At 50.3% G+C, this 17,812-nt stretch overlaps 1 pseudogene across 1 annotated transcript in view; it reads left to right on the top strand.

The window, feature by feature from the left end:
* The first annotated feature begins 2,067 nt into the window (after nt 1–2,067).
* The window catches only part of LOC306652242 (small G protein signaling modulator 1-like), a 38,421-nt pseudogene continuing 22,676 nt past the window's right edge, over nt 2,068–17,812 (top strand). The window contains exons 1-10 of the transcript XR_013767019.1: nt 2,068–2,426; nt 4,725–4,877; nt 5,958–6,024; nt 6,279–6,424; nt 6,528–6,659; nt 8,689–8,812; nt 11,770–11,838; nt 12,781–12,944; nt 13,098–13,229; nt 17,482–17,644. The product of XR_013767019.1 is annotated as a small G protein signaling modulator 1-like (transcript). The remainder of the gene's footprint in view (nt 2,427–4,724; nt 4,878–5,957; nt 6,025–6,278; nt 6,425–6,527; nt 6,660–8,688; nt 8,813–11,769; nt 11,839–12,780; nt 12,945–13,097; nt 13,230–17,481; nt 17,645–17,812) is intronic.

Genomic DNA, 17,812 nt, shown 5'->3' with positions numbered 1-17,812 from the left:
CATGACTCAGACTTCTCTCCCTAAACCTGCTCTGCTCATAAGGTTCCAGAAATAACGGCACTGCCAGGCTCATGCTGTGCTTTGACGGTGGCTGGATATAGGTGCTCTGTGTGAGCCTGAAGTCAGCACTCAGCTCATCGGTGCATGTGCACAGTGAGTTTGTTTCTCTTCCTCCTCAAGAGTTTCAACTGTAATGACAGGAGCATCTCCTGGTGACGGTGTCCTCCAGGCCCCCTCCCTGTGACGTTGACCCCCAGGAGGTGCCTGAGTAAAGGCACCTGGCAAGCCCACCAGCTCTGGGCAGATGGCTGGGGCACCACAATGTGCTGAGCACGCTCATGTCAGGGAGCCAGAGCCCCAGTTCACCCCCTTTTCACCCAGGCAGACCTGGGTTCAAATCCCAGCTCTGCCTCTTCTTATTGGGCGACTTTGGGCAAGAATTTATTTTTTAAGTGGAATATGTTTATTTAATACACACAGACATACACTCAGGTGTTTATATATGTGTATATATGAATATATGTATTTACATATGTGTACATAAATACATATATATAAGTACAGATATGCATGGGAATATTATCTATGTTTATATAAAACATTTATATTTTATTACATTTATATAACTATTTATTTTCTCCTGGTCATTTTTATTTGCAAATAGAAAACATACATGTCCACATCGAGACTTGCCAACATACCTATCAATTAAACCCTTAGAGAAATAGAAAGTGATAAAAAGTATCATGATACTTCTCTAACTGACCAAAGTTTCCATGTGAGAGAAATCAGATGGCAGTAACTGAGGCCTGAAGAGTCCCATCGAGGGTGCTTTTATCCAGTGTCCTCAGAGCCTTCGTCAGAAAGGATCAAACATTGTACACAGAACCTGAAATTAACTTATTTCAGTATAAGCATATAGAAAATATTGTCTGTATAAGTTAAAACTCAGAATGTAAAAAGAGTTTTACCCATAATGCAGAGTGGGCAAGACAATCTGGACATTGATTCACACGAGTAAAGGCTGACTCAAACAGAGACGAACCATCAACCCCAACTTTCTCCCTGTTTCTGCTTGCACAGAACCTTGGCCAAGCTCTCCACCCTGTGTGGTTCACTAGAGCTCTTACTTCATGGGCTTTGTCTCAAGAGTTAGGTAAGGTAAACCTTCCCAGTTATCTGACATCCCCCCAGGTGCCCAGTAAGGAATAGCTGCTGTTATATACTCACTTTTTCAGTAAGCATTAATGTTATACCTGTTGCATACCTGTGCATGAGGAGGTGAGAAGATAGAGGGCTGCCAGAAGCACCAGGAGTAAGATAGAGGCTGTCAGAATGGCCTGCACAGGGCCAGTTTCCCAGAATGGCTCACTTCAGCCCAGAGAGGGAAAGAAGTTTGCCAGAGGTCACACAGTGAGTTTACAGTAGAGGCCAGGGTATATAATCCACGTGTCCTGCTCTGAGGAGACTGGGCATAGTCAGAAGTGGGAAGATTGCTACAAAATCCTCAACAGTGTGACTTATGGCTCACCTTGAACTCAGCCTGTGTTTGAATGCTGACTCACTTGCTGGGTGCCCTTGAGCAATTCAGTTCACCTCTCTGATCCTCAGGGTCCACATCTGGAAAGTGGAGGTAGTTTTCCTTCCTTCCTTTTTTTAAACTCCAGCAGAGTTTAAAGGAGACCCATAAACATGAACTGTACTGCATTCACAGTAGCAATGATGGTGGTGGTGGTGGTGATGATGATGATGATGATGATATTGATATTCTTTGGCCCAGGTAGAGCTGGGCAGTCTATAGCCCATCTCTCTCCCTCTGAAATGGGTAGAAGCTGGAATTCATAAAGCACCCACTGTGTGCCTGTCTGTGCTAAGTACTTCCCATGTGTGCTTTTCACCTCTCCTAACAGCATCTCTGAGGCTAATGCTCACACTACTGCCCTTTTCAGGTGAGGAAGCCGAGGCACCAAGGGGAGGTCATTTCCCAGTCACACAGCTGGTTAGTGGCTGGCAGAGGACCTGCATAGAGGTGGACCAGCCTTAGCCATGACTGTGGTTATCCACTACACTCCCTCACTTCATTAGAGGGTGAAGCCAGCCAGGTGGGGTGCACACATGTTTTCCTGTAAGGCTGGCCAGAGGCAGGTGATGCTAGGGGTACTGGCTGCCCAAGGAGCCTGTGTCTGATGGAAGCTCCAAGCTATGCTGGGTGCTGGGAACATGGACAGGAGAGTCAGTGCTGCTGCCCACCATGTCCCCACAGCTGCAGTGGAGGCCTGTGTCCTGCATGGGCTGTGGCAGTGGGTGGCTAACTTCCTGTGCAGCAACAAGATCGCAGCTCTCTTCATGAAGGTGGGCAAGAGATTTCCACCAGCCAAGGAGCTGAGCCACAAAGTCCAGGACTTGGAGCAGCTGATTGAGAGCATGTGAGTGTGGGGACCAGGCTGGACAGCCCCTCCCTAGCCCCTGGCATGCTCTCTGCTCCCCAGACCCTGCAGTCTCTTTCTGCCTCAGGGCCTTGGCACATGCTGTTCCTCCAGCAGGCTTGACTGCTTGGTCTTCCATGGCCCCAGCTCGGTCACTCCAGCCCTAACCCCACCTTCTTTCACATCACCTGTTTGCTTTCTTCACATTTGTTCTTGCCATCAGGAATTAGCTGTTTCTTGTTTTATTCTTAACTTGATTGTTACCTCTCTGAATGCCACAAGGAAAGGCAGCTACATCCGTGTCATCCTGTTATGTCCCCAGCATCTGGGGCAGTATCTAGCACCTGGAAAATGCCCCTGAGGCAGTTGGTGCTGGGACCACACCCTGTTCTCAGTGCAAAGCCTCAAAGGATCAGAGTGCTCTCTGCCTTCAGGGACCAGCTGCTGGAGCCTCTGATTAAAACTGTCTTGGAGGCCGCTATTGAAGGGGGAGGTGTGTCACTCACCTGTCGTGGTGCCTGGTTAACGAGTTGGGGAGGTTTATGACTGATTGTGCTACATGGCCTGTTCTGAATACAGAGCCCAACCCCCAACTTGGGGCCTGGGTGGAGATGGAAAATGGGTTTTAACTCCAATTTGTGCCTGCGGCTCCCATAGACTGTGACATGAAGGATTCTGAAGCTGTGATTGGGCATCATGGGAAAATGTGTGTGGATTGATCGACTGTGTCTGTCACAAGCAAGGGAAGGGAAGGGGAGAGACAAACATACTCTGTGTCTATCAGTTCTCTGTTACTACAACAAAATACCTTAGATAATTGACTTAAAAAGAGGACAGGTTGAATTAGACTCAGAGTTTTAGAGGTTTTTGTCTGATGACCAGTTGGCCCCATTATTGGCCTATGGTGTGGAAGCTGTTCACTTTATGGCCAGGATGAAAAAAAAAAAAAAAAGTTTTTCTAAAAAGGAAGAGATCCACATCCCACAGTGCCATTTTCGTGCACTCCCCCAATAACCTAAAACTTTCCGCCAGCCCCCCCACTAAAGGTTCCCCACCTCCCAGTAGCACCAGGCTGAGCACAAAGTTTTTTTTTTGTTGTTTGTTTGTTTTTTTTAGCACAAAGTTTTGACACTTGGATCTTTGGGGAACATTTCAGATCCAAACTATAGCATGCCTTACGTTTGCCATCAATTCATAGGCTGATCACTCCACTGAGTGAGAAACAGCCCCCTGTTTCCCTTGCCCTGCAGGCCCTGCCTGCCCAGGTCTGCCCCAGAACCATATGGTGGGCAGAGATCTGAATTTGGATTTTCCAGCTCCTGTTTGGATTTCTCAGCCACATGGTCTTTAGGTTCCTTCCAGTTCACCTGCTGAATTCCTGGGTATTTTCAGATAACTTCCTAAGGAGCTGGATATCCAGAGCCTTTCACAGTGTGAGGACTTCCCTAGGGAGGGATCAGAGATGCCCTTGCCAGGCAGTAAGGGAGAACCATTGTGCAATCTCATTCATGAGCATGATCACTGAGCACTTCCTGTGTGCCAGACATGGTGCTAGGCCCCTAAGGTACAGACAAAATGCAGGCCCATGCTTGCCTCCTGGTCGACTCTCAGTAAGTATTTTATTTTATTTTTTTGAAGTTAAATTGCTTAGTCCATATTCTTAAGATCATAGCATGGAGGGAAAGAGAGAAAATGGAGCAGGCTTAGGGGCAGAGGACAGCATTGTTCTATAGGCTTCCTGTAGGAGATGTCCTTGCTGAGACCCAAATGGTGAGAAGGGACCCTCCCAGTAATGGGGTGAGGGGAGAGCCAGGAAGCAGCATCAGTTTGTGGAAGGCTCCAGAGAGCCTGGCAGCCTCCGGATTATGCTCACTGCTCTGTGTGCATCATGGAATGAGTGGGTAGAGTAAGAGGCTGCTGGAGAAGTAGGGGGCCAGGTCACTGAGCACCTGCCAGTCACAGGGAAGACTTTTTTTTCAGGGGCACTGGGGAGCCTCTGAAGTGTTCGTAGTCCAAGACTCTTGGTCAGCATTTCATTCCAGTAGAGAGAGGGAAGGAGCGAGGGAGGTCAGAGGCTGGCTTGCCTGTCAACAGCATCTGAAACCCTCTGTTTAGCCATATCTCCAAACTCACTGGGTATTATTCATTTTTCAACACTTGACCCACTGGCTTGGAGCACTATGGGCTCTTGCTTCACTGCCATTCCTTCATTTTCTAGAGAGAATGAGCATTTTCACGTTTGCATACTGGTCCTGTGGATTTCCTTTTTGGATCTCTTCTTCCCTATTGGTCTTAAAGGCGAAACCAGATCCAGGGCCTCCAGGAAAATTCATGGAAGCTGCCAAATCTTCCCAACCTGTCCCTGCTCACCATCAAGCACCCGTGGATCCACACCGCCTTGTTCAAGAAAGTCCTGGACAAAATTGTGCATTACCTTGTGAAAAACAGCAGGTGAGAGGCCAGATGCCTGCATCTACTCTGCCTCCACCTGCTGCCCATCCTGGGAATTGCACTGTCATACAGAAAGTGCCTTTCTTTTTCCCTTTGACAATGAAGTAGATTTGGAAGTGATTTTAAACATGCCTCCTGGATGTTCAACCCTGAGCAAGCCTAGCTTAAAAAGTTGGGAGAATTTGGATGTTTAATACCAATGCAGGGGCTCCTCATTTAGAGCAGGATGAAGGGACCTTGGGTTTCTTCCCAGGGGGCCACAGCAAGGTGGAAAGTAGCTGAACTGGGCTCCCATGCAGTCTGTCTGACTCCAGATCCTGTGTACATCACCCCCTGCTGTATGCTAGCAAGGGCCAAGCCAAGGGCCTGCAGCTGGAGTGACCTGACCTGTGTCACCTCTAGCAAGTCATTTACCCTCTCTGAACCCAACATCCCTGGGAGGCCAAAACAAGGTCCTTTCCAACTTTGAAATTCTGTTGGTTTTGTGGTTGCATGAGTTTTTAAGGAACTGGAAACCATTACACTGTAAGTAATACAAACAAATGAAGAAACATTCTGCATGACCCTTATATTGATGGTGTCCCATATACTTGGCACAGCCAGATTTCAAGGGGCTTTTCTGAGCATCTAAGGGCAGCATTTTCAACATTAGTTGTGAGGGCTAGAAAGCCTGTTAGCATGGCCTTTGAGTGCACAGTGCAGTTAAGCAGCACTTTATTGCACAGAGATAGGAGGGCAGACATCAGCTGGGCCTTTCAGGACTTCCTGTCTTCACCAGAAGATGTGGTAGAAGCAGGTGGAATCACCTAGCCTGCTCGTGACTCCTGTTGCTCCTAAAGGCCCTGTCTTCAGAGTGTGTTAAGCAGGTGCAAACCACACTCCATGCTGAATACTGATCATCTCTCATTTTGCTCAAATGTCCTTCTGGCAGCCCGCTGACATATATGATGATGGTCCCCATTCTACACATGGGGCAGCCAAAGCTCTTGGAGTGAGTGGGCAACACAGGATCCAGCCACGCTGGAAGTTGTGATCCTCTGCTGGCCTCCATCCAAACCCAAGTGTCTTTTCCTCTTCTAGTAAATACTATGAGAAGGAGCTCTTCTGGTGGACCCTGTGGATGGCCCCATCCTTGCCTCCTTGTTGGGTATGTGGTCTGGTGGTCTGAGTTCCATCTGATCTGGGGTCGCAGGTAACTCCTGAGGGCCCCCTCACCCTCCTCCATCAAAACTGTTCACTGCCTCTTGCTCCCAGGGCCTCATTCTGGTCTCCTGCTTGCAGGACTCAGGCCTCCTAGCTGGCTGGAGGGGAGGGGTGGTGAAATGAGTGTCCCAGCCTGCAGGAGTTGTGAGGGAGGGCGGCGCTACAGGCTGCAAGTTTCCAGCCCCGTGTGCTCTGCAGTGGGGTCCTGTGCTCTGGAGTACACCAAGATGAAGACTGTGGATCACTTCTGGACCAACCCCTGGGCTGATGAGCTGGCCCAGAGGCACCGCATCCACAGCTCACACCTGTAGCAGGACTCACCCAGCAAGCGGCCAGCCTTCTGTGTGAGTGGGGTGGGTGGTGGGGCTGTGGGAGGGACTTGGGAGCAGGGAACAGGGTAGAGGTCCTGAAGGTCAATCCAGGGCCATCTGTCTGTCACACTACCAGATCCAGAAGAGGCATTCAAGTGGAATCATGGACAACCAGCCATCCTTCTCTGCCCGTGACTACATGGAGTCCCTACACCAGAACTCCACAGCCACCATTCTCTATGGCAAGAACAATGTTCTGGTTCAGCCAGTGAGTGTTCATCTATGCATCTTTATACCCACCCATTTCTCATCCTAACTGAGTCCCATACGGTGAGTTAGGGGACAGATTTATGATTGGAATTCAGGCCAACTGGGGCCATTCATCAGTCACCTTCTGTGCCCCAGAGGCTGGCCAGGTTCCAGGGATGTGGAGAGAGTGGGGCACATGCAGCTCCTGCCCTTATGCAGTGTCTCCATTGGCTATCCCCTCTCTCCAGGGCTGTTGAGTTACAGGGTCAGTGTGGTGTCTGGGCTCTGCTGGGAGGAAGCTCTGAGAACTGTCAGCCACCCCAGTTGTGTAGGAACAGTTTCAATCACAGGGTGACCCTGGGCAACTCCTCCTCCCTCTGAGCTGCAGTATCTGCATCACCATGGCACCAGACCCTGTCTGCTCAAGTGCGATGGCTTCAAGATGTGCCTTCTTTTCTAAAATGCTATTCAGATTATGCTCAGGACTTTTTCACTGCACAATTTCCCCTTATCTGTTTAGAATCAAATCTTCAAGACCTAATCAAACATAGGTTTTGTTTGTCTTGTAATCATACATCACCTTCCCAAGTACACACCAGAGAAAGTGTAATTGGTACATTACTTAAGATATTCCTAAAGTCTTCACAGTCCAGAGTTTAATCTCCTGTATCACTTTTGACTAAGAGTCATTGATGCCCTAAGTTTTCCACATGCTGCTCTCTGTTCCATCAGGAGAAGGCATCAACACACTATAACCCGTGAGCCAAATGTGGCCCTCTACCTGTTTTTTTAAATAAAGTTTTGTTGAAACACAGCCATGACCCCTAGTTTACATGTTATCTAGTACAGCTTTCAGGCTATGGTGGCAGAGTTAGGTTGCAGCCAAGCCTATATGGCTCACAAAGCCAAAACTGTTCTGTTTCTTTACACAAAAATGTTGGTGCCCCCTGACCCATGAGCCCAGAAAGTGCAGTAGTTCTTCAAGATCATGCATTCTCATCTCTGGGATGGGTCAGATGTCCCTTCAAGCACTCACTTGCTATTTTTCAAGGAAATTTGGACTTACAGGCATCCCTGCAGGGGTGAATAATGTGCCTGCTTCGCCAATATCACATTAGTACTCTGCTGCTCTGTTCCCAGCCTCTCGGTGTCACCGTAACTTTTTTCAATTCAAAGCTGAATCTCAGACTAATCTCTCTGAAGGCATTTAAAATAGAAGCTATCCTGCTCGTGCACAATAACCATGCACAAAACTCAGCTGAAGTGAGAACAGATACGCCCAAATCTGAGTTCAGACAGTCACCTCTGCATCACGGTTGTGAGCTCTCATCGAGGATAATTATGTCCCCATTTTAGGAAGGTTAAAATGTGAAAGGAACAGAATGTGCATCTTAGGATTGATGGAATGCTGCTCCTCCATGGGGTGCTTGGCTCAACTGAGGCTGTGTGAGGACTGAGCTGAGCTCCCTATGTATCTGGTGTTCAGTAAACAGTTATGGGTCTTTGCCTGTCATTGAGGTAGATTTGGTGCAGGGGCTGCCTCCTTCATATTTGAGGGATGTTGCCGTATCCCTCCTACTTGGATAAAATAAAGCAGGCAAGAAGTCCTTTGGGCAAGTCTGGGGAGGTGGAGGATCTGACTGCTGGCCCAGAGTGTGCTGGGGATACTTGGGGAGCAGGTTTCTGGGGAATGGGCTAGCTCAACTGCCATCTCTTTCTCCCTTAAGATTGGCCCAGATAAATGCCTGATTTGAAAAGGGTGATGTTAAGAGTGACAGTGAACCCTTCCTGGTTCTAAAGACCCCTAGGCCTCAGGAGGGAAAATATGATGGTATCAGGGGTGGGCAGCTATCAAGCTGCACTTGGTGGAACTCTCTGATCCACAAGGTTGGCTACAGGTGGCTTTGCTGAGCATGGCCACCCAAGGAGGCTTTGGAAGGTTTCAGCTTCTCAGATAACTCGGCTCTGCATCCTAGAGTCAAATGGTCAGGACCTTTGTCCATATGTCCTCCACCACCATGGCCAGGCCTGATCTCTTCTCTCTGCAGAGGGATGACATGGAGGCTGTACCTGGGTACCTGTCCCTACCCCAGACAGCTGACATCATGACCTTGAAGTGGATGCCCAACCAGCTGATGAATGGGTCCATGGGGGACCTGGACTATGAGAAAAGTTAGGACCCTGGGCCCACAGTGTGTCCCCTGAGTCCATCTACTCTCCTTGGCACAGGGAGATTCCCCTCCTGGAGAGCAGGGATGTGCACCCTGCCCTGTCTGCCACTCAACCTGGTTGTTATGGTGACCTAGCCAGCCTCCCTGCAGCTGTGGCCTGAAGGGTAGCTCAGAGACTCAGGGGGGTGAAGAAACCAGGAGAAGAGGGTTAGAGCTGGGGGTTAGCCAGTGCCCCTGACCACCCAGAGAGAGACAGCTTTACAAAGACCCACAGAGCCTGCTAATGCAAGATAATCCCTGGTTGCTACTGACCCTTTCTCATCACTCCATGAAAGGGGTTGGGAGTGGTTGCAGGGTTTCTGGTCCCCAAAGCTGTCTCTTCTTTCATATCCATGATACATACAACCATATAGCCCTGCAGTAGCTTTGGACTCATACTGAAAAGAGCCACATGACTGGCTCCCTCCTGCAAAGAAGAGCAAAGGGCAGCCATGGGGCTGAGGCAGCCAGCCCATCAATCCAGCCTCAGGTGTCGTGGCCACTGGTGGGGAGGAGAAGCAGTGATTTGGGCTGTTCTGAATCTACATAAGATTTATTTTTTTTAATTTTTTTTAATGTGGTTCTGGGGATCAAATCCAGTGCCCCCCTGTGCCAGGCAAGCCCACTGAGCCACAACCCCAGCCCTCAGATTCTAGTTTTTCTTTTTCATTTTCTTTAAAAATATTTTTATGTGAAGAACTTGTAGCATAAAAATAGTCATGACACAAGTTCCTGTGCCCCAGCCCTCTTGACTGTCAATCATACCCTTCCCCAACATGTTATTCTAAAGAAGCTTGCAGACCACATGTATTTCATATGCATTTTTAAATGTAGCTTTAAAAAAAAAGGACTCATTTCAGGAAACATGACCAATACTGCACTAGGTAGATCTCCCCACCTCCAAGGTTGGTTGCAGGTGGCTTTGCTGAGCACGGCCACTGAGGAGGCTCAAGAAGGCTTAAAGTGTCTCAGATGCTGTTGTGTTCTACTTACTATCAAGTTCACTGTGATCCACGTTATGTCTTGGGGTGATTCATAACATTTTCTCAGCTGGTCACTTCCTGTTCAGAGGTTACCATCTGTTCTCAGAGTTGGTCAGCGAGAGGTCCCAGGCTGGGCTGGGTAACTCTGTCCCTGCCAGACTCTGGAGTTTCTAATGAAGAACAGTGTAGGGACTGTGGAGAGGCCCTTGGCCTGGAACTCAATTCTCCATCTTGAACCTTGGAATTGGGCTTTCCCTAGCCTCCCAGCTGAGTGTGGCTCACTTGTACTTCCTAGTATTTGTCAAACCATAGTCACATGACCAGCCTGTGCACCCTCCTCTATCTACCACCTAACCCTCCAGCTTTAAATCTTTGAAGACAGGGCCCCAGCCTTGCTCACAGCTGATTCCTGACACCAGCCACAGATTGCAACACACAGTAGGTGCTGGGACAATCTACTCATTAAATATGTACTGAGCCCCACTTCCTGCTAGGCACTGTACTAGACACAGGGAATTAGCTATTCATTCAAAGGAGAGCAATACCTTTACCATCTCAGTGCTCACATTATCCTGGGGAAGAAAATGAATAACCAAGTAGACATAAATATAGGTCCTCGCTCAACCATCCCTTGCTGGTTGACCCAGAGTATGCCACTCTCTGAGCCTGTTTCCCCCTTCTCTCCAGGTAGGGAGTTGGACAAGATGGCCTCCCCAGATTCAAGAGATTCCCTGAAGGTTTAATAAGTGCTTCTCAAATCCCGAAGCATGTCCTTCCTAATAGCAAAGCTCTAAAGAGCCCCAGGACCCTGCTAATTCCTTGGACTGAAGGCCAGAAGTGTGTGGGCAAGAAACCCGTGATGCCAGTGTTTGGAGAAAGGCACTGACCAGATCCTCACCTGCCTGCTGCTGCTCCCGCCCTCAGGCTCCACGTTTCCACGCCATCTTTTCTTCTGTAAACAGGCACCACTAGGTGCTGACAAACTGAGTTCCCACTGAATCTGGACCTTCAAGGTCACCATCCTGGCCTTGGGGGCTTCCACCTTCCTGAGCTCTGAACCCAAGCTACCCTTGTTACCCTCACACAGAGCCTGGGCCTCAGTGGAAGAGAGAAACAGGCAAGAATCGAAAACATGAGGTTGGAGTGTGGGGAAGGGAGATGACCAGGGGCTTCAGATGACCAGGGTCCCTCTTTGGGACCAAGAGGCAATGACAATCAAGGGGACGGTCCTTGTCTGGAAAGCACAGGAGCACTTCTGTCTCTTTCCAGCCATCACCTCCTCTTGCACAGCCATGGTCAAAATTCTCTTAGTGTTAGAGAAGAAACGTCAGGCTATGGAGTCAGGCTGGACTTGGCTCAGGCCTCTGCCCTGCTGTGTGGTGCATGTAAGTGGGAGAACTGCTTTACCATTTGGCAGACTCATCTGCCACACCCTTACCCAAGGCCCCAGCAACTCCATGCCCAGGGATCTAACCAGGCATTGATAACTTTTATCTACACAAAACCTCGTACATAAATATTCATTGCAGCGTTATTCCTAACAGCTCAGCTAGAGGCAGCAATTCTGATGTAACTCTGATCCTTGGGTCTCACTGATTCTTCTTGGGTCGTGGGGACATCCTGTACCATCCTGGGACAGCGGATCATGCTAATTGGCCAGGTCTGGGTCTGGTGATCATTGCTGGATCCATGGGGTAGAGAGTTGGTGGGTTCCCCCTGCCTGGGCCACATGGGCTGGGGGAGAGTGCTTTCCTCCATAATTGAGGTGCTGGAACCAAAAGAAAAGGAGAAAGTCTGGGCATTCTGGAACACAGGTTGGGGATGAGTAGGTCCTGGTGAGAAGGGAGGACCTCAGGAGTGGTCCTCTGGCTGCCAGAGCCCCTCCCCATTGTGAGGTAGGTGGGCTTCCTGCAAGCCTAGCCCTCTCTCCTTTCCATCATCTACTGGGACTATGCCATGATCATCCACTTGGAGGAGATTGTCTACCTGCACTGTCAGCAGCAAGGTAGGGACCACAGGAGAGCAGGGGTCTCTTGGATCCCCTGCCTGCCTCTAGCTCTGATTGTTCATTTGCATCATGAGATAAGGTGGTGGGACATCCTCTTACCTGTGCAACCTCAAGCAAGTGACTGGGTTTCCCCCTCTGTAAAATGACAAGGCCTGTCATTTAATTGTACGACAACCCAGTGATAGGTGTGTTCTCATTTTAGAAGTGAAGAAGCCACTTGACATGAAGCCACATAGCCTGTAAGCTCCAGAGCCTGGACTCAAACCAGGTCTTTGTAGTGGTTGTTTAAAGTTAGAAGAGGCTACAGTCAGAGGGAGCAGATGGCCCTCCTGCTTTAGAAAGCAAGTGGCCTGTATCCCACTGAGGTGTGAAGCACTGCTGCTCAAGTCTTGAACAAGAGAGACCTGGGTTCAGATCTGTGTGACCTTGAGGAAGTTATTTACCTTCTTTGAGCCTGTGGTTCACTTGTAAAATAGGCCCTAGTGGATCAGCCTCACGGGGATGCTGTGTCAGACAAGACGGGGATACTTGTGTTGTGTTGTGCTGCCACAGAGTGAATGTTTACCATACTAGCCAGAGTCAGCCCGGGGTCTGAGGAGGGGTGAAATTGGACCCCCTGAACCCCGGTAAGTCATATTTGCCCCAGATTCTTGAGGAGTGTGGGTGTTTCAGGACGCCTTCTCCTTTGGTGGGTAGCTTTAGGGAGGCCCAGCCACATTGTCCCTGACCTTGTCTTGTAGTTATCCAGCCAGGTGGATTGTGGGTAGGAGGAGTGGGATGCAGGAGGGGTAAAATCTGCCCTAATCTTTTGCCCAGGCCTGGTCCAGAGCCTCATGCCTTGGGGTCTGGCTTGGCACCTCTGGGGACGTGTGTTTGCAGAGTCAGGGAGCCCATCACCATGCCTTTACACTGTGTCTTTTCTGCCGGTCACAGTGGCAGTGGACAGTGGCGGGACAGTGATGTTGGTCAGCCAGGATGAAATCCAGAGGCTGCCCTTCTGCTTCCCCAAGGGTGGGCACATCCTGAAGTTCCTCTCCTGCCTGGAGAATGGGCTGCTCCCCCACGGGCAGCTGGACCCGCCTCTCTGGATCCAAGGGAGAAAGGTGAGTGGCCATGGTGCTTTGGGGAGGCTGGGGAGGTCTTTGCTGCCTGTGAGCCCTCATGTGACTTCACAGACTCCCATGCCCTGCCAAGACCCTTCAGGCTGTGCAGATTTGGGGACAGGGGCATCCTTGCATTACAACATGTCCTTTCAGGGCAAAGTGTTTCCCAAGCTGAACAAGTGGAGCCCTCAGGGTTCCTCCAAGTCCACGTCTTCAGACAAGGAAGATGAGGAGGCCACAGATTACATGTTCTGGATCATCTACCCTGGCAAGCAGTCTAAATTCAGTAAGCTGCCCTGTCCCTGGGCCCCAGGGATCCACCTGCCAACTGAGCCTGAAAATGACCCCAGGTGTTTGGAACGAGAAGATAGGAGGTCTGGCAGGGGGACCTGGGATCTTCGCAGCCTCAGCTCTCCCCAAATATGGGAACCAATAACCACTCTCCACCTGGCTCATAAAGATGTCAGACAGGAAGCAACATGGGGTAGTGACAAGGGTGTGGGCTTTGGGATCCCAGCTGAACCTGGGCAAGTCACTCCACCCATTTGCCTTGGTTTCCTCATCTGTGAAACAGTGATGTGTGCAGCACCCATTTCACAGGGTTGCTAAGAGGGCCAGGTTGCTAATCGAGATTGCGCATTTGGCACCTAAAATTCTGGAATGTTAGCTGCCATTACATGCATCTTGTTAATGGTTTACTTCAGACTAAAGCTTCCATGAGGTTAGAGGCAGCACATGGGGTGGGTCTTGCACATGGGAGCCCTCAGTGAGTGGTAGCAAGAACAGCCCCAGGAGGCTCCCCAGTGGCACAGTCCCCCAGGTGACAGCAGATGTCGTGCTGTCTGTGTGCTGACTGCTATAAAGAGATGCCATGCCAGTGTCAGCTCCCCATGATCACGGGCTGCTGTGCGAATACCACGAATGAATCTTTGAATGGCACTTACTCAGACAGGGCCTGGCTTTCAGTGGGCCTCTCTGGCTGGCTCTTAAACCAGTATTGAATCACAGCTTTTCTGTTAAGCTCATTTGTTTAACCCTCTGCAGCCACGTTGGTTCCATTTAATGGACAGTGGCCCTGAGCCTCTTTTGCATAAGTGACCATGTGCTGAGCAGTGAGAGGCTCTTTGGAAAGTGGACAGATGTTCTCCCTGGCAGGGTGGGCTTGTGGAGCCAGGCCCCCACTGTCCTGGCTCTGGTCCACAGCCAAGCACAACCTGGGGCCTAGGGCAGGCTTGGCAGTCAGGCATTGTGTCTGTTGGGTTAAACTGTGTTTTCACCCATGATGTTCTTTCATGGCCAATTAGGAGAAAAGCCCTGTGTTCCCAGCTCACCCAGGCATTACAGAGCCACTACCACAGCCATGGCTGTCCAGCATCAAGCTGTGGACTCCTCCAAGCTCCCCGTGGTAGTGAGTCTCTCATGTAGCCCTGGCCCTGCACCAAGGCTGTTCTGGCCCAGTGCTGAAAAGGCTGTCTGTGCAAGTGAGAATCCCCAGGATACCGAGCTGGTTCTGTTCCCTTTCCCGAGAACCAGGGCTCCCACCCCCAGAGACTGACAAGGCCTCGCAGCACCTCACTGGTGAGCCCGCGATGGGGAAAAGCCAGATACCCTGGAGCTCTTCCCAGGAAATGCTTCCTGCAGATTCTCACCCAGCAAATAATTTGCACACACCTGCTGGGAGCCAGGCTGGCTGCTGTATGTTAATTTTGGGGAGATCCCTGTTATACTGTTGGGGGTCAGTGTGGCAGAGGAACAGAGGCCAGCAGTGCCCACCCTCAGTCCTTGGCTCTTCCTGTGCTGGGCATTTTCTTTAATTGCCAGCTCCCCTTCTCAGTGTCTCTTTGCCTGAAAGGTTTCTCTGGCCAACAAGGTCCCTTCTCCCATGCATGAGGCATGTTGGAAGTGTCAGAGAATCAGTCTCCCTGGAGCATCCCCCAGCCCCTGACTGACAGGGTTTGTGCATAGATACCCCAGCCCCTCGTCCTCAGGTGAGCAAGCTCTGAAGCCTCTGTGCTTTGCAGAGCCCCTCATGGTTCCCCAGGGAGTTTAGGTGCAGTTGCCCCTCATGGAAACCTGCTTATTCTTGGTCTTTCCTACCATGTCTCACTTCACCTCCCCACTGTCTGTGCTTCTTAGTAGCACCTCCCAAATAATCGGCACTGGGGTCCTTCTCTAACTTTGAGGAAACCCTGATGAAGCAGTGTATTTAGGAGGGCTCCTCCACCTTAGCATCACTGATGTGATGGCTGGAAGCATCCTTCATAGGACAGGGTTGTCCTGAGCTCAGGAGGGTGCAGAGCAGCATCCCTGGGCTCCACCCTGGATGCCAAGTAGCAAACCTTTCACATTCCTCCAACTTGTGACAATAAGAAATGTCTCCAGACATTGCCATGTTGCCTTTAGGTGGGCAGGGGTGCAAAATTGCCCCTGCTTGAGAACCACTGATTTCGAGAAAAGAACCACCACCACTGAGTCTGCTCTGCCACTGCAGGACACCCTGTGATCCTTCCTGTTCAGGTATCCTTTCCTTGTCTGGGGAACAGGGTGACAGCACTCCTCACCAGGGTCATAGTCTGAGGACTCAGAGTGATGACTTGGGAAATGCCTGGTTTCCAGGTGCAGGCCCAATCCTTGGTGGATGCTCAGGTCGCAGTCTAGTGTCCTTACTGAGTGCCACATGTGCCAGGTCCACTTCTGCACTCTGTCTTCATTCATTTCATCCCCAGCACAGGCCTCCCAGGCAGGATGTCATCACTGTCCCCCTGTTGCACAGAGGAGAAAACAGGCACAGAAAGGTAAAGCAGTGGATCCAAGGTCACACAGCTGGTTTGGGGCATGGCTGGGCTCTGGACACAGGTGGTCTGACTCCAGAGCCTGTGTCTCTAAGCACCACTCCATGCATATTGTTTTCATGGTGGGAAGAGGCCAAGTGGCTTCACCCTCTTCATCCTCAAGGTCAGAGGCAGCCCTGGTAATGGGGACCCCATCCTTGGTTGAAATTCTCAGGGGCCTGAGCCACACGGGGTTTACCAACTTAAAAAAAATCAGAAGGAAATAAACCCTTTCCCGTGGGCCACATTTTACAAATAAAGTGTTATAGGAACATGGCCACTTCCATTCATTTACATATTGTCTGTGGCTACTGTCAGGCTACCACAGCAGAGGTCAGTGATTGACAGAGCTTAGGTGACCCACAGAGTCAAAATTATGTATTATTGGGCCCTTTGTGGAGAAAACGTGCAGATGCTTGGCTTCAACAGGAGGACAGTTATTTCACCCTGTGGGAAGAGGCTGTGGCTGCAGATGCTTCCAACCTCCCTCCCACTGTCATATACCCCAGTCTACATCTCTTGGCTTCTGACTGGTCTTTATGCAGGAGGCAAAGACAAACTCCAGAGCATGTGGACAGGGCCACCATCAGAGATTGGCATTTCAGACTGCTCTGTTGCTGAGGTTGTTTCCGCGCTGTGGTGGCCACAAGGCCCATGTGCCAACCAAGCACTCAAGAAGTTTGTGGACTAGTGCAATCAAGATGTTCTGTGGGTATAAAACACAATCCAGATTTTCAAGTCTTTATATAAAAAAAAAAGAATGTGAATTACAGCATGAATAATTTTATATGATTATATGTTGAAATGAGAACATTTTGGGAATATTGGGTTGAACAAAATACATTGCTGCAGCTGTGTTCACCTGTTCAATGTGGCTCCTGGGCAGTTTTGGATTCTGCACATGGCTGCTTCACATTCCCGTTGGGCAGCACTGGTCTGGAGCAGGATTTCCCACCATCAGCTCTGTGGGCCTGGTGGGCTAACTGATTCTTTGGGTGCAAGGTTGTCTTGTGCTTTGTGGGGTGCTGGGCAGCATCCCTGGCCTCCAGGACCAGATGCCTGTACCATTGAGCTTACCTGCAAGTTGTGACAACTGAAGTCTCAAGACATCTCCAGACCTGCCCCAGTTGAGAGCCCATGGGAGGAGAGACAGGAACCAGTGGGAAACGACATCAGGGATCTGATTGGAGCTCAGAGTCGGGCCTCCTAGTTTGGAATTTCACTCATTAGCTGGATGGTCCTGGGCATGTTGCTCTGTGTGCCTCAGTCTCCTCATCTATAAAAGGGGATAATGATAGTACCTGCACTCAGTGAGAGATGACTGTCGTTAAAGAGAAGGGAGACTTCTGTTAAAAAGTCCAGCCTTGCCAGTTACTCCCTGGTGGGTCTTAGGGTAACAAAATTAGATCATCACTTGGAGGCTCAGTTACTTCTGGAAGATGAGAAAACAGATGCCCCCCTGACAGGGTCACTGTGGACGGTAAGGCAGAGCACTGCCCAGCCCAGCACCCACAGAACTAGTCACTTGATAACCGTGAGCATTCTCTTGTCCTCTAATCAAACACAGTATGCCTGGGGGTGGGGGGCTGTGGAGAGCAGGGCAGGGGGATGGTTCAAGCCCCAAGGAATTGGTTCTTGTGCCTGTCTCCCTGTCCCACCCACCCCAGACCTCCCCTTCACCAGGGCTTTTTTGTTTTGTGTCTCAGGTTGCCCCTGACATCTTGGCCAGTGCTTGCCCCATCTCTGTGGGACCCGGCTAGATGATGATTCCTGCTGGTCAGCCATGCTGGTAGTGGCCAGGCAGTCAGTGGGCATGAGCCAGATGGAATACCACCCTCTCTACACCAGGCCTGAAGGAGCAGCTTCCCTGTAATGTCTGGGCTCCCCACTTCCCCAGGGGCTGGGTCCTAGCCACCTCTGCCATGTTATCATTTGAGTCTTGGTTCCAGGGGAGATGGATGGAAGGGACCAATCGATGCCCTCAGCCGTCCACCCTGCAGCAGGTAGCTGGCAGCATGGTGGATCCAGTAGTGGAGG

Source organism: Sciurus vulgaris (assembly GCF_902686455.1).
Source record: "Sciurus vulgaris genome assembly, contig: HiC_scaffold_155_arrow_ctg1, whole genome shotgun sequence".
NCBI classification, from domain to species: Eukaryota; Metazoa; Chordata; class Mammalia; order Rodentia; family Sciuridae; genus Sciurus; species Sciurus vulgaris.
The sequence above is the reverse complement of the archived record's forward strand: the minus strand, read 5'-3'. Positions and strand labels throughout refer to the sequence as shown.